The sequence below is a fragment of the Sorex araneus genome, chromosome X, assembly GCF_027595985.1.
Source record: "Sorex araneus isolate mSorAra2 chromosome X, mSorAra2.pri, whole genome shotgun sequence".
Lineage (NCBI taxonomy): Eukaryota > Metazoa > Chordata > Mammalia > Eulipotyphla > Soricidae > Sorex > Sorex araneus.
The window spans coordinates 236,299,428-236,313,975 of NC_073313.1; positions in this window are offsets into that span (position 1 = coordinate 236,299,428).

Sequence of the window (14,548 nt, forward strand, 5' to 3'; positions counted from 1 at the left end):
CCAAAAGTTCAGAACAGAGGTCAACAGCTGTTACTCCTCTCTGGCATTCTAGAGATGTGGATAGATGTATTCAGACTGACCTTCCTCATTCAATGAGTGTGGGAACTGAGAGGAAAGGGTTGGAGGAAGGGAAATACAGTAGTGGGAGAGTGATGAGAGCCCCAGGGGGGCCCAGTAACACCAGAGACTATTGAAATCTATGTTAAAGCGAACAGTTCTATTTCCTGAAGTCTGTGCTAAAAGACATGTTACGGGATAAATACCCTTAAAATTATTCCAGTAGGAGGAAAACCAGGCATGACAGTTTTCCCAAGGCCGGGACAAGATTGCACTTCCTGAAGAGGTCAGAGGTTGCTGCCTTGCCATTCCACTGATTGCACAGTAGGGAATAGAAGAGGGTCAAATCAGGTTCAAAACAAGATGTGGAGTGAAATAAATTCCTTACCTTGCCCTCCCAACCCCAGTCATATTTAATTAACATTCTTGTTCCAGAAAATAGCCAAATGTCCAAGTGGCTTCAAAATAAAATAAAACATTCAGCCCAATATAGGGGCCTTTGTACCTCAGTGTAATGCCAGCAACAAGTCAGACATCTGGTCTTCTATAAGACCAAAAGTACATGGTTCAGTGAGACTTATATTTATATTTTCAGAGAAAATGATTTGAGAATAACATAGAAGGCTCTCCTGATAACAGTATTTTTGAGTCTTAAAAGTTTAAATTGTTATAATGGTTTAGCTATAGTCTGATATGTCTATCTTTAAAGCTGGAGATTGATATTGTCTTTATCTGTTTCCCACTTCTATTTTGTCCCCAAGATTATTAAATGAATGAACTTCTTGTCATGGATTGGCCTAAAGCTCAGAATAGCATTGCTTGGGCCCATGATGTATACTTGCTACATATCATAAACCCTTGTTTTCATCAGAATTAATTCCTTTAGGATGATGTCAATGCTGCACAAATTTGTTTTTTCCTCTTGACTAGTCTGTGTGAGTATAGACTCAGCAGGCAAGAAATGAGAACCTCATATTCTTGACAAAAGAAGACTGAATTTGCAAGGCACATTGATTATTCTCATGGAGTTTTTATGAAGTCAGTGGGGAACATGTTCTTATTAACATGCTACATTTTTCTTTTAGTTAATTTTCTGATGTAGAGAATGATATGTGTGCATGTATTTCCCCTCAAGATAATCATAGAAACAAAACAAAATTTCATTTACCTCAGCAAGTAATAAAATAAAAATTGCAAATATTTGATACATTGTATATCAAATATTTAAGATAATTTTTGATTGGGACTGTGTCTCATTCTCCCATGATATAGGAATCAAAAGTTCACGTATTTACATCAGATTCATTTGAGTTCAGACTCTTACTTTGCTAATTACTTTGAAGTAGTAGGTGAAATTGCTTAATCTGTGCTTTTGTCTCCTTGCCTATAATGGGGATATTAATACCACCAACTTTATAGAATTATTATAGAGATTGAATGTGATAACATATGCACAATAAGAGTATAAAACCTGCCAGCAGCAAGACTTTAGCAAATGTTAGCTGTTGCTTTTAGCATTTAAAGTCATAGGCTTGTCTTGTCTCTGCAAGCAGTTAAAAAGTTTTTAAGAGATTATTTAATCTATTTTAGCCTTAATTTATATGCAATTCTTGATAAAGCTTCCAAGATTATGTCTGAAAATTTATCTTTTTGTAATACAGGCTTACTGAATAGGACTAGACAATCAATATGGCAGTTTCTTTTTACTTTTAGCTTCTTTTAGGTTTAGCATATTTTTTGCAGGCTTTGGTCTTGCTAGTTTGTGACACAGCTTTCTTATCTTTGTATTTGAGTATTTTTTAAAAAATATAATACTTCAAATTTTTTTCATAGCAATATCTGGGATAATTTGCATAGGTCAGATAACTTCAGATTTCATTATTTTCCACAATTACCATGTAAGTATTTGGGAAACAGATTTGGGAAAAGGAAGAGATCTGAGAAAATTTGAAACTAAAATGAAAGGCAAGCTTCTAGCTGGCATTTAGATTAAAGAAGATATTCTTATTAGGCTTACACTATTTAAGTTAGAGAGGACTTCAAGAATTTCTTATATTTGACTGGCTTTGACAATTGTAATTCTTGAAAAATCTTCAGTATTCTTATAGCATATACTTGTATATGTTGCTATTAAGGGGTTATGCCTCAAGAAAGATTACTGTGCTATTGTCTAAAATCAGGATTCTGGTAGCATGCAAATTATGAAGTAAAATCAATGTACATACAAATATACTTAACAAAATATTAGCAAACTGAATCCTACAGTACATCAAAAAGATCATGTACAATGATCAGGTAAGATTTATCCAAGGGATGCAGGGGTGGTTAATATAAGGAAAAATAAAAACATATAATCATACGATACAGAGAAAGTTCATGAAAGAAACAGTACCTTTAAGGATAAAAATATCCAATAAAAATGGGACAGAAAGAATTTCCTCAATATAGTTAAAGCTGTTCTCCATAAACTCATAGTTAACAACATATTCAGCAGTGAAAAACTGAAAGCTTTCCCTTTAAGATCAGGCACAACAAAATCTAGAAACAATCTGAGTGCCTGAGAACAGAAGACTGGTTAAAAAACTGGTACATCTACACAATGGAATACTATGCAGCTGTTAGGAAAGATGAAGTCATGAAATTTGCTTATAAGTGAATGGACATGGAGACTATGATGCTAAGAGAAATGCGTCAGAAAGAAAGGGAGAGATATAGAATGACTGCACTCATTTGTGGAATATAAAATAACATAACATGAGACTGACACCCAAGGAGAATAGAAGGACAGTAGACATAAGGACCAGGAAGATTGCTCCATAGTTGGAAGCCTGCTTCATGAGCTTGGGGAGAGGTGGTTGGAGTAGAGAAGGGATCACTAAGACAATGATGGTTGGAGGGATAGATTGGGATGGGAGATGTGTGCTGAAAGTAGATAAAGGACCAAATGTAATGGCCTCTCAGTATCTGTATTGCAAACCATAATGTCCAAAAGTAGAGAGAGTAAGAAAGAATTTGTCTGCCATAGAGGCAGCGGGAGGGGTGAGGGGGGGGAGATAGGGATACTGGGGACATTGGTGGTGGAAAATGTACATTGGTGGAGGGATGGGTATTCAATCACTCTATGACTGAAACTCAGACATGAAAGCTTTGTAACTGTATCTCATGGTGATTCAATTAAAAAACAACATTACACAAACACAAGATTACCCACTATCACCACTATTATTCAATATAGTAAGGAAAGTTCTTGTCATAGAAATTAGACAAGAAAGAGATATTAAGAGCATCCAGAAGAAGTCAGACTATTGCTATTGGAAGATGACATGATACCAGATTTAGGAAAACCAGCCCCTCCCCCACCTTGCCACCACCACCAACTCTTAGAAACAAAATAAAGATAAATAAACACACACATACCTTCCTCTCCCCTAAAAAACTCACAGTAACATGGCAGTCTACAAAATCAACATGGAAATCCATGACATCTGAGACAGATTTTTTTTAAATTCCCTTTTGTAATTGTGCCTCAAAAAAATATCTGGGAGTAAACATAAAAAGAAGCAACTGGGAGTAAACATAAGAAAAAGAAGTAAAATATTTATTAAGAAAACTATAAATCACACTAGGATAAATAAAACCCACAGAAGAAAAGGAAAACACATTTACTTACTTATGGATTGGAAGGATTAATATTGTTAAAATGACAATCCTATTAAAAGTAGTATACAGATTCAATGCAGTCCCTAAAAGATTCAATGCAGTCCCTAAAAGAATACCCACAATATTTTATATTTTTTAAATTTCATATACTTTTGTTTGCTTTTGAGCCACACTCAGAAGTGCTCAGGATTTACTCACAGATCTTTGTTCAGGGACCACTCCTGGTGGGGTTTAGTAGACATATGTGGTATTGGAGATCTGACCCAGGATTGCCCTGAGCACGGCAAGAGCCTTACCTACCTGCTTGCCTCTAGTAACATTTTTAAAAGACATAGACAAAATGCTTTTCAAAATTATATGGCATAATAACCGCCCACATCCTCCATCACCACCTTGTCCCCCTGCTCCCCTGCCCCCCAGCAAACCTAGAACAAAAGATGGGAGGATGGAAGGCTTTTTCCCCTAAATTTTAAATTATTATAAAGCTATAATAGTCAAGAGAGTGTGGTACTGGAATAAAACTAGACACTCAAACTGGGATGCAATAGAATTGAGTGCTGCAGGTATTTTGACAGCTAATCTTTGACAAAGAGTATGACCGTGAAGCAGTGAAAGTGTTTTCAACAGATGGTGCTGGGAAAACTGGTCAAACACACATAAAAAATGCTAAGTGAAATGAGTCAGAAAGAGAGGGACAGACATAGAAGGACTGCACTCATTTGTAGAATATAGCAAAACATCACATGAGGCTGACAGCCAAAGACAGTAGATACAAGGGCCAGGAAGATTGCCCCATGGCTGGAAGGCTGCTTCATGAGTGGAGGGGAGAAGGCAGATGAAATAGAGAAGGGATCACTAAGAAAATGATGGCTGGAGGAACCAGTTAGGATGGGAGATTCATGCCGAAAGTCGATAATGGACCAAACATGATGACCTCTCAGTGTCTGTGTTGCAAGCCATAATGCCCCAAAGTAGAGAGAGAGTATGGGGAATATTGTCTGCCATGGAGGCAGGGAAAGGTGGGAAAGGGGGGTTATACCTGGGATATTGGTGGTAGGGAATGTGCACTGGTGGAGGGATAGGTGTTTGATCATTGTGAGATTGTAACCCAAACATGAAAACTTGTAACTATCTCACGGTGATTCAATAAAATTTTTAAAAAATGGACTTATATTCCTATGTTATACCATGTGCAAAAGTCAAATCAAAATGGATTAAATGCCTTAGTATCTGCCTGAATTTATAAATTACACACACATATACATGCATGTATATATATGTATATATATATATATAAATTTATAGTACCGTAGCACTGTTGTCACATTGTTCATCGATTTGTTTGAGCGGGCACCAGTAACGTCTCCATTGTGAGACTTGTTACTGTTTTTGGCTTATGGAATATGCCACGGGTAGCTTTCCAGGCTCTGCCATGCAGGCGGGATACTCTTAGTAGCTTGCCAGTCTCTCCAAGAGGGATATAGGAATAGAACCCAGGTTGGTTGCATGCAAGGCAAACGCCCTACCCGCTGTGCTATGGCTCCAGTCCATGTATATATATATATATATATATATATATATATATATATATATATACACACAATGTTGTGGAGTCACATCTGGCGGTGCTCAGGGTTATTCCTGACACTGTGCTCAGTAATCACAACTGGAGGCTTGGGGGAAATATATGCAATGCCAGGAAATAACCCCAGATCGAGGGTTGACAACGTGCAAGGCAAACACCCTATGTGCTATTCTCTCTGGCCCTATAAATTATATTAAGGAAAACATAAGTAGAACCCTTTGTCACACTGAATCTATTGGCATATTTAACTTAAATTCAATGCCATTGACCAAGAAACCAGAAGAAAAGATTAACAAAAGGGGTTACATCTACTTAAAAAGTTTCTGTGTGCTGGGGTTGGAGAGATAAGTACAGCAGGTAGGGCACTTGCCTTCCACACAGCTGACCCGGATTCGATACCCCCACATCCTATATGGTTTCCAAGCACCACCAGGAGTAATTCCTGAGTGCAGAGCCAAGAGTAATCCCTGGAAAGCACCCGGTGTGGCCCATAAACAAAAGAAAAAATACCATAGACTGGAAAAATAATTTGCCCACCAATCATTGGACAAAGGTTTAATATTGAGACATATCAATCACTTATAAGACTTAACAAGAATAAAACAATCAACCCCATCATGAAATGAGAAGAAAGGATGAATAGAAAAATTGTCAAGAAAAACATACAGCCAATATGTTTATGAAACAATGTTCTGTGTTCATTAGGGAAATATAAATGTAACAAAAGTGAGGTCTCACCTCACACCTGTGAGACTGAATGCATCAAAAAGAACTAGCACTGGAGTGGAAGTGGGAAAAAAGGAATCATCATCAACTGCAGGTGGGGATGCCAATTGGTTCAATCATTTTGAAAAAAATATGATACTTCTTGAAAAACTAAGACTTGAGTTTCCATATGATTTAGCAATTCCACTTCTTGGCATTTACCTCAAGTGCCTAAAAATTCTATTCAGAAAAGACATTTGTCCTCTGATATTCATTGAAGCAATTCACAATAGCCAAAATCTGGAAACAACCCAAATGTTTAAGAACATATGAGTGGATTAAGAAGCTAGATTTTTATATGCATTTTTATATGAATACTAGTCAGTTATAAGAAACATAAAATCATGCAATTTGTTGCTATGTGGATGCAACTGGAGGGGATTATGCCGAGTGAAGTTAGTCAAAAGGAGAGGAACACACAAAATGACATTTCTCATATGTGGGATATAAGGAGACATAGAAAGTAACAGCAAGTAACCAATAGCAACAGATTCTTTGCACTGGTCTACAGAACTGAACTTATCATGATGGTGAGTGGAGGTTGTGTGGAACCCAAAGACGATAGTGGAGGGAAACAGACATTCTCGTGGGAAGTGTAGTATTGGAACAATTTGTGCATGAAACTCTATCATTGGCAGTATTGTAAATCACACTGACTAATATTTAAAAATTCAATCCATAGAAATTCACAAAATGAATCTCAGAAGAGAGCAACAAACTGAAGAGATGTCTCCCCACCCTGCACCAGGATGATTTCACCCAGACACCTTGGATGGGGGGCAGGTATGTTCCTCTTCTGCCCCCAAATAATCCCAGCAGCCACACACCTGCAGAACTCAATAGCTGCCTTGCTCACAGCCAACTTTCACAGGCTCACCCTGAACCCCCCCCACACACACACTTGAGATGCAATTCGCTGATAAAACCAGGTATGCTGGACTTGTGACTGAAATCTCCAGACTCGCACAATGGGCCCCTCCTCCCATCTCTCTGTACTTCTGGTTTCCTGGCAGTCATGCCCATGAACTGCTTCTGGGTACCACTTAAGCACATTAACTGCCATAATCCAGAGACTCGGGAAATGACTCTTGGAAGAGAGCACACGCTTCAGAGATGCTTCCGGACCCCAAAATCACCATTCACATATTAGTGATCTCTAATACAGGGGCTTAATGGCTCCAAGATGATATGCAACAATTTTCACACACTGTTCTCTATGAAAACCTTTTTGGATCATTTTAAATCAATTATTCATAGAAAGTAATACAAAATAAATTATTTAGGATCTGCCTTTGGGGAAGGCTTGTGTGGTGGCAGTAAAATTCAAAATAATGGTGGTAGGAAGGAGTAATTGTGAAGGATTGGTGTTCAAGTATTGAATGTAATCAATCATTGTGAATAACTCTATGAAAATAGAATTAAAAAAATGAATCTATAGAGAGTCCCTGCAGCTGAGTTTTCACAGGTATGCCCAGATTCCCAGCAGAGATTTATATACAGAAATCCTTTTTCTGTTTTTGTTCCTGTGCCACACCCGGTGATGCTCAGGGGTTACTCTTGGCTCTGCAGTAAGGATTTACTCCTAGAAGGTCACAGGAATGTGGGGGACCAAACCCAGTTTGGCTGCATGCAAGGTAAACACCCTTCTTGTATGGTCACTCAGACCCCAGGAGATTTCTGGAGCCTCTTGGAACGAGGACAGGCAGAGTCCCCACACTGCCAGAATGCCCAGCATTCCATCCACACCTGACTGTTTTCAGCATCCAAATATCCTAGTTCTATGACTAATCTCAGGAGATATGCAAAATGCTGAATCATTCCATCGGTTCTACAACTCCTAAAGAAAGCAGCCACATAAGACATCTTCAAATACACTACTGACAGACCAGTAGAAGCACAACAAATTCCATGAAGAAGTTGCATAGAAGTCCACTAACTCAATGAATAAAAACAATAACCCAAAATACTCAAGTTGTATCTAACAGCTTAATAAGTCCACAGACAATGACTTTAGTAACACCATTATGAGATATATGTTATAGCACTGTCGCACTGTTGTCCCATTGTTCATATCAAATACACCTCAGGTAGCTTGCCAGGCTCTGCCATGCGGGGTGGAGGAATTGAACCCATGTCAGTTACATGCAAGGCAAACAGCCTACCCACTGTGCTATTGCTCCAGCCCCACTAAATAAATTATAGATATACATAAATATATGAAACATAGATTCAATGACCATTTTGGTTGATGGGATAAATGTTTATTCAGCCCCTATAATTTTTTGTTTTGGGGTCACACTAGTGGTGTGCAGGGCTAACTCCTGGCTCTGTAGTCAGAGATCACTCCTTGAAGTATTTAGGGGACTTTATGAGGGGCTCAGATTGGAGACTGAGTTGACCACATGCAAAATAAGTGCCCTACTTGCTGTGCTATCTCTCTACCCTTTTAGCTTCTATAATGATATAAACTGGAAATGACTGCTAATATGAAGAAATTCCAAGGTGTCAGTCCCAGCACCCCTTATCATTTTTAGGTAGTCAGAGAATACTAAGGACTTTTAGGAGTATTTAAGATGATACCATTTAATCAAAGTATCATGTATGAGAGAGCAGTGTGACTCTGGGGATTATTTAAGGTGGTGTAACAATTTCTCCTGCATCGACATTGCAGCATTGTATTAATCAGATACATCCATAAGGCAGGGAAAACTAACAGACACATCATAAACTCTAAGCATCTCTCTCCAATTTTCCCCTTCCTTTTCAGAATCTGAGAGACCTTCTCTTTAAAGAACAAGGTGCAAAATAAGCTCCATTACAGCCTGGCCAAGTCCTGGAACCAGAAAGCTGTGAAAACCTGTAGGACTGCATCTTGAGAACCAGTGGTTGCTGCCAGTTCTGGTCAGTCTTCCTCCTTTTTTTTTTTTTTTTGCTTTTTGGGTCACACCTGGCGATGCACAGGGGTTACTCCTGGCTCTGCACTCAGGAATTACTCCTGGCGGTGCTCAGGGGATCATATGGGATGCTGGGAATTGAACCCGGGTCAGCTGCATGCAAGGCAAATGCCCTACCTGCTGTGCTATTGCTCCAGCCCCCAGTCTTCCTCTTTTTGAACATTCCCTCTTGGCTTGAAGAAATAAATATTCTCTAGCATGCCCCAGCCCTATCCCATGATTTTTCTCACACTGATGGACAAGAGTCTACTTGTTGGAATGTTCTGCTGACATTATTCTATCTTAACTCACTGATTGTATGAAGCATAAATAACTTGCCCAGTGAGGTACTTTTACGGTCACTTTATACACGAGGGTTAAGGCAATAGTTTTAAAAGATCCAATGGCTATAGAAGGATCTGACTTGGATTTAACTCCTAAGCCCATGGTTTTTAAGTTCTTTGATCTTAGTCATTGAAGTCTCCAAATAAGTTTTCTTTTCACTCTGTTATTCAAAATGGTAAACTGATTCTGGTTATGTACTGAGTTTCAGAAGCATTGTCATCTCCTGAGAACCACACTGGAAACACAGAGGCCATAGAGGGGAGAGAAGGGAAATGCTGAATGTTTAGACATAGTCCTTACTTGGGCTGTGAATAGTAAGTGAATATTAAAGGAAGTAGATCACTGAGTTTCCTATATTGTTCATCTCACAGAGGATAGGGAGAACAGAGAGGAAGTTAGGACTCAAAGTCAGACTAGTGACAAGGTACATTTGGAGCTGCACTAGTCTTAGTGTCCTTAGAAAACCTAAGATGGATAGATGAAAAGATTATGTTGGTTAGAGTACAGAGAGAGAGAAACCTGAAACTGCAAATATTTTTATTAGGGGTCAGGAGAGCAATAGAAGTGTGCTTCATTCCTTCATTAAATACAAAACATTCACTTTGTAGTAGGCAAGGTATACAGATGTGAATGAAAGACATGAATTACATTCTTGGAATGTTTACTGTCTAGCAGAGAACACAGACATTAAACAAATTATGACACAAACAGCATGGAGCTACATTTTCATCATGCCATCCAACCACATTGTATAAAGAGTGGATGGAAAATACAGTGGGTAGGATTTAGTTTAGATGAGTTGAAGGTAGGAAATGAATATGCGTAGGTGAAGGTTACTGGAAAAAGCATTTTTAAAGGAGATTCTATTTACTTTGAACCTGGATGCATATAATGAACTCATATTGAAGAGAAACATGCTAATCAGAGAATGTTCAATAATGAAACACCCAAAAGAAAAAAACTATTTCTCCCTACTCACACAAAAAGTGGTATTATAAATAAGTGGGGTTCTCCCTGCCCCCTTGCTGAGAAGTTCACTGATATCAGCTGAGAGCCCTATTACTAATTCAGTTCTGTCACTGTTTACCTGCAAGAATTTTCAGGTACCAGAAGTTAAGGGCTCTGTCCCACAAGATCCCCCATTTTGAATTCCAATTCTTGGTTGTTATTTGTACTTTTAACTGTGTGACTATGAACTGGAGTTCTTGTGAAACCCTCTTGTGTTTAATAATTGGCTAGAATGACTCACAGAATACAGGAAAATGCTGTTACCAGTAAATTGTTAAATGAAGGCTGCAAATGAGTATCCAGCAGAGGAAGAGATAGGTAGGATGAGGTCTGGTAGCATCCTGAGGATAGGAGATTTTGTCCTTGTAGAGTTAGCATGCGTTATCCTAGGCTGTGATGTGTTCATCAACCCAAAGCCCTTTGAGCTCTGTTGTTCAGAGGTGTTCTGTGTTGTGCATATTATCATATAGGCATTATTGCTCATTAACTCTATCTCTAGCCTTTCTTCCTCTCTCAAAATGTAAGGGGAGGGGTTTATATTGAAGTTTATAATAATAGCTTGATCTTTTTGGTGGTCAGCCTCATCCTGAAGTTAGCCAGCAGCCCACCCCAAGTTGCTCAGTAGAACAAAGCAACTTTGTTCATATCACCCAGGAAATTCCAACTGACTTAGGAATTTTCTGTATTAGAAATCAGGGTTAAAGATAAAGTATTAGAACAAAAGATACTCAAGCACCTTTATCTCTTAGGAAATGACAAAGGTTTTAGGAGTTCTTGCCAGGAGCCAGAGAGAAAAATACATTTAAAAATTATATCAAAGTATTAAAGCCTTGAAGTGATTTTTTGGAATCTTACCCCAGGCTTACTTGCTATTACATTTCAAACAGCCTATAAAATATAGGCACTTGTATTCTTTTTAATTCTCGTGACAAGACATGTAATCAAGTAAACTTTGTTATATAAATGTAAGCATATTTGTTGATTAAGGTGATTCGTTGATAATACTCAAGTCTTTGACTTCCAAGAGAATATGTAGTTTTAGAATTTAGAAATGTGATAGTTCTCTATTAACATTCAGATGCATTTGGCATGGAGGGGGGGAGGAGGTTAGGAAGGTCCCTAAGCAGTTCTGAGGAGGATTGGTGACTGTTCCTGGGCTATTCTCAGCCAACTGAGAACCCAAGGATGCTGTGCTGCTCAGGCCTTGTGATGCTGTAAATTACTTCGTTTACCCTGGAAATGCTCAAGGCCACCCCGTTTAAACCCAGTGATACATGAGGGATCATGTAGCTCTGGGGTTTGAACTTCAGGCACATAGCAGTTCTCTCTTTCAGCCTCCAGCTGCATTCTTATGAATTGCAATTTGGTAATGTCTCCCCACAGCTTTCCTGGACAATAACTCCATATCTTCTTTATACTCAAGACACTCCAGGTCTAATAAGACATCTGCTACATAGCACAATCCCTATCCTTCTATCCTAAAGGATATACAATACCAGAGAGGGCTGACAGCTGGTGGCAAAGAGGCAGAAGAGAGCTTTATGTAGGAAATTAACAGTTGAAATAAGAAAGATCTTGACTTTAATTTGGCTCCACTGCTTTCTCAAAGTTTTTCTTTTTGTATTTTGGTTTTGGGGACATATGTGGCAGAACTTGGGACTACTTCCTGTTTGGTGCCTGGGGATTTGAGGGAATTGAGGATTTAATTTGGGCCTCCTACATGCAAAACACACACTTTAGTCCTTTGACTTCTTAACCCTCTCTAGGGTCAATTCTCTTATCTGTAAAATGGGAAAAATAAAAGTATCTTTAGCAGTTGGGTGAGTATTGAATGATATCAGGAATGCAAAGTGCTTGCTATTAATCATTATTGTGGGAAATTACTGTTATGGGAAATGCAGTAGTCTCAGTTTTCTGTGTACATGATGAACTGGAAGTCTTTTCATTTCATCTCCAGTATTTATACTTCACAGTATGTGTAAATACCTTGGGTTTTCAAGAACAAATGTGAAGGGGTGTTAATAATTTAGTATGCATATTTAGTGTGATGTGTTTTTTTTCTTTTAAAAAGAAAGGCAGGTTTGGGGATAAAGCTCAAGTGTTTTAGAGCACATTCCTAGTATATGTGAAGCCCTGAGTTTAATCCTCAGTGCTGCATGATCTCCAAAGTACTACTTGGTATGTTCCTGGTGGACCCCGAAGGACTTGGGTTGGGATTCTGGAGCCTCCATGTACCACCAGTCCATGCATTACAATAATTACTATGCACAGAATTTGAATGTGATGCTGTACTGATATCCATATAAATATACTTGGAGTATTTATTATCTTGGTATTCAGCCCTTTCTAGCCATTCATAGAAAATTTTGAGGGGGTCCTTCATTTCTATATACTTACTATCAATAGAGGATTTTAGCATCTTTGGTTCTTGATCTGGGTAGTCTTGTGACTCCAGAAAAGGGATAAACTTTAGAAATGGCACTTAACCTCTTTACGTTGTTCCTCATTAACTTATCCCTGCAGAGAGACACCAGGCACTGAATTAGATGCCAGTTCCTATAACTGGATGGAAAGTTAGAACCAGAAATGCTGAGTCCAGTTATTTTCTAGGATTAAGGGCATAAATTTATCACTTACCTTTCTCAGAAGTGTGAGCAATCACATTCAAGGATAAATTAGTTCAAGAACAGAAAGATGAGTCAGTACAGGGGGATGACAAAGACTGTGCTTGCAAGAAAATTAAGATGTGAACAAAGGTGTTTTATCAGAAGTGGAAATGCTTGTGATATGCCATTTATCAATCAAAAGGAGAAGCACAAAATCTTTCTCTACCAATAACTAGGTCATTAAAGATGTTCACTTCAACATTCAAAGATAGTAAAACATAAGAGATGAACAGAAACTTTCTCAAAGATGAAATACAAATGGCCAAAAGGCACATGAAAAGTGCTCTGCCACATTAATCATCAAGTAAATTCAAATCAAAACAATGAAACTCAGTCATGAATAAATTTGTTACTCATGATGATCCAATAAAAATTTTGAAAAGGTTTAAATTGTTAAACCACTCTGAGATGATTATAGTATAAATATTATTCATCAATTGTCAATGTTTATAACATAAATGTCATGAGAATAATTTCAAGCTGAAGTAGATAATAGTATTGATTGAAAACTGAAATAAAAACTTTTTTTTCTTTTTTTTGGGTCACACTTGGCTATGCAGAGGGGTTACTCCTGGCTCTGCACTCAGGAATCACCCCTGGCGGTGCTCAGGGGACCAGATAGGATGCTGGGACTTGAACCCGGGTCAGCCACGTGCAAGGCAAACGCCCTACCCGCTGTGCTATTGTTCTAGCCCCCATAAAAATGTTTATTAAATATGTAAATATCTTAATAAATCCACTTGAAGGAGCATGGGCCGAAATATAGACATAGGTAAATTATGAAGAATATTTCTAGCAATTATAAAGGTAAAAATGAGAACCAGATAGATAGTACAGTGGGCCACTTGCCTTGCACAGTGCCAACCCAAGTTGGATTCTTGGCACCTCATATGGTCCTTTGAACTCTTCCAAAAGTGCAGAGCTGGGAGTAAGTTCTAAGCACCGCTGCATGCAGCCTCTGCCCTCCCACTCCCTCCCGGAAAAAGGTAAAACTTTATCTTTTTCTAATTTTTATTTTGGAATAGAACCTACTTTTATAGTTAAAATTAAATAAAACAACACAAATTAATTTTTAAATTAATATACATTCAAATTAAATTAGGATAGTAGTAACTTGGGTATCAGAAACACAAACAAATAACTGAAAGGAAATTTCAAGAATACTCCAAAGAGAAAAAACAGGGCCATCCTTGTCCATGTAGTGACCTAAATGCAGACAGCTTTGCCATTGGAGAGGCCTGTAGAACTTGGATATTGGCCGTCAGGATCCTGCTATAGAGTCTCTTTTCATGCTTCTTAGCCTTGAGTGGAGTCCTTGAGTGAAAGAGAGAATATAAAATTTCAAGGGAATTTTGGGGACTTTACTGACTCTCTAAGGACAAGTATTTTTTTCTTGCTCGTTTTTGGTCACACCCAGTAATAGTCCAAGGTTTCTCCTAACTCATATGCTTGGGGTTGCTTATATCTCCCACAAGCACATTTGCTCTAGCCCTTTGAGTTCTCTATCCAGCCTATATGAAGTTTTTTGA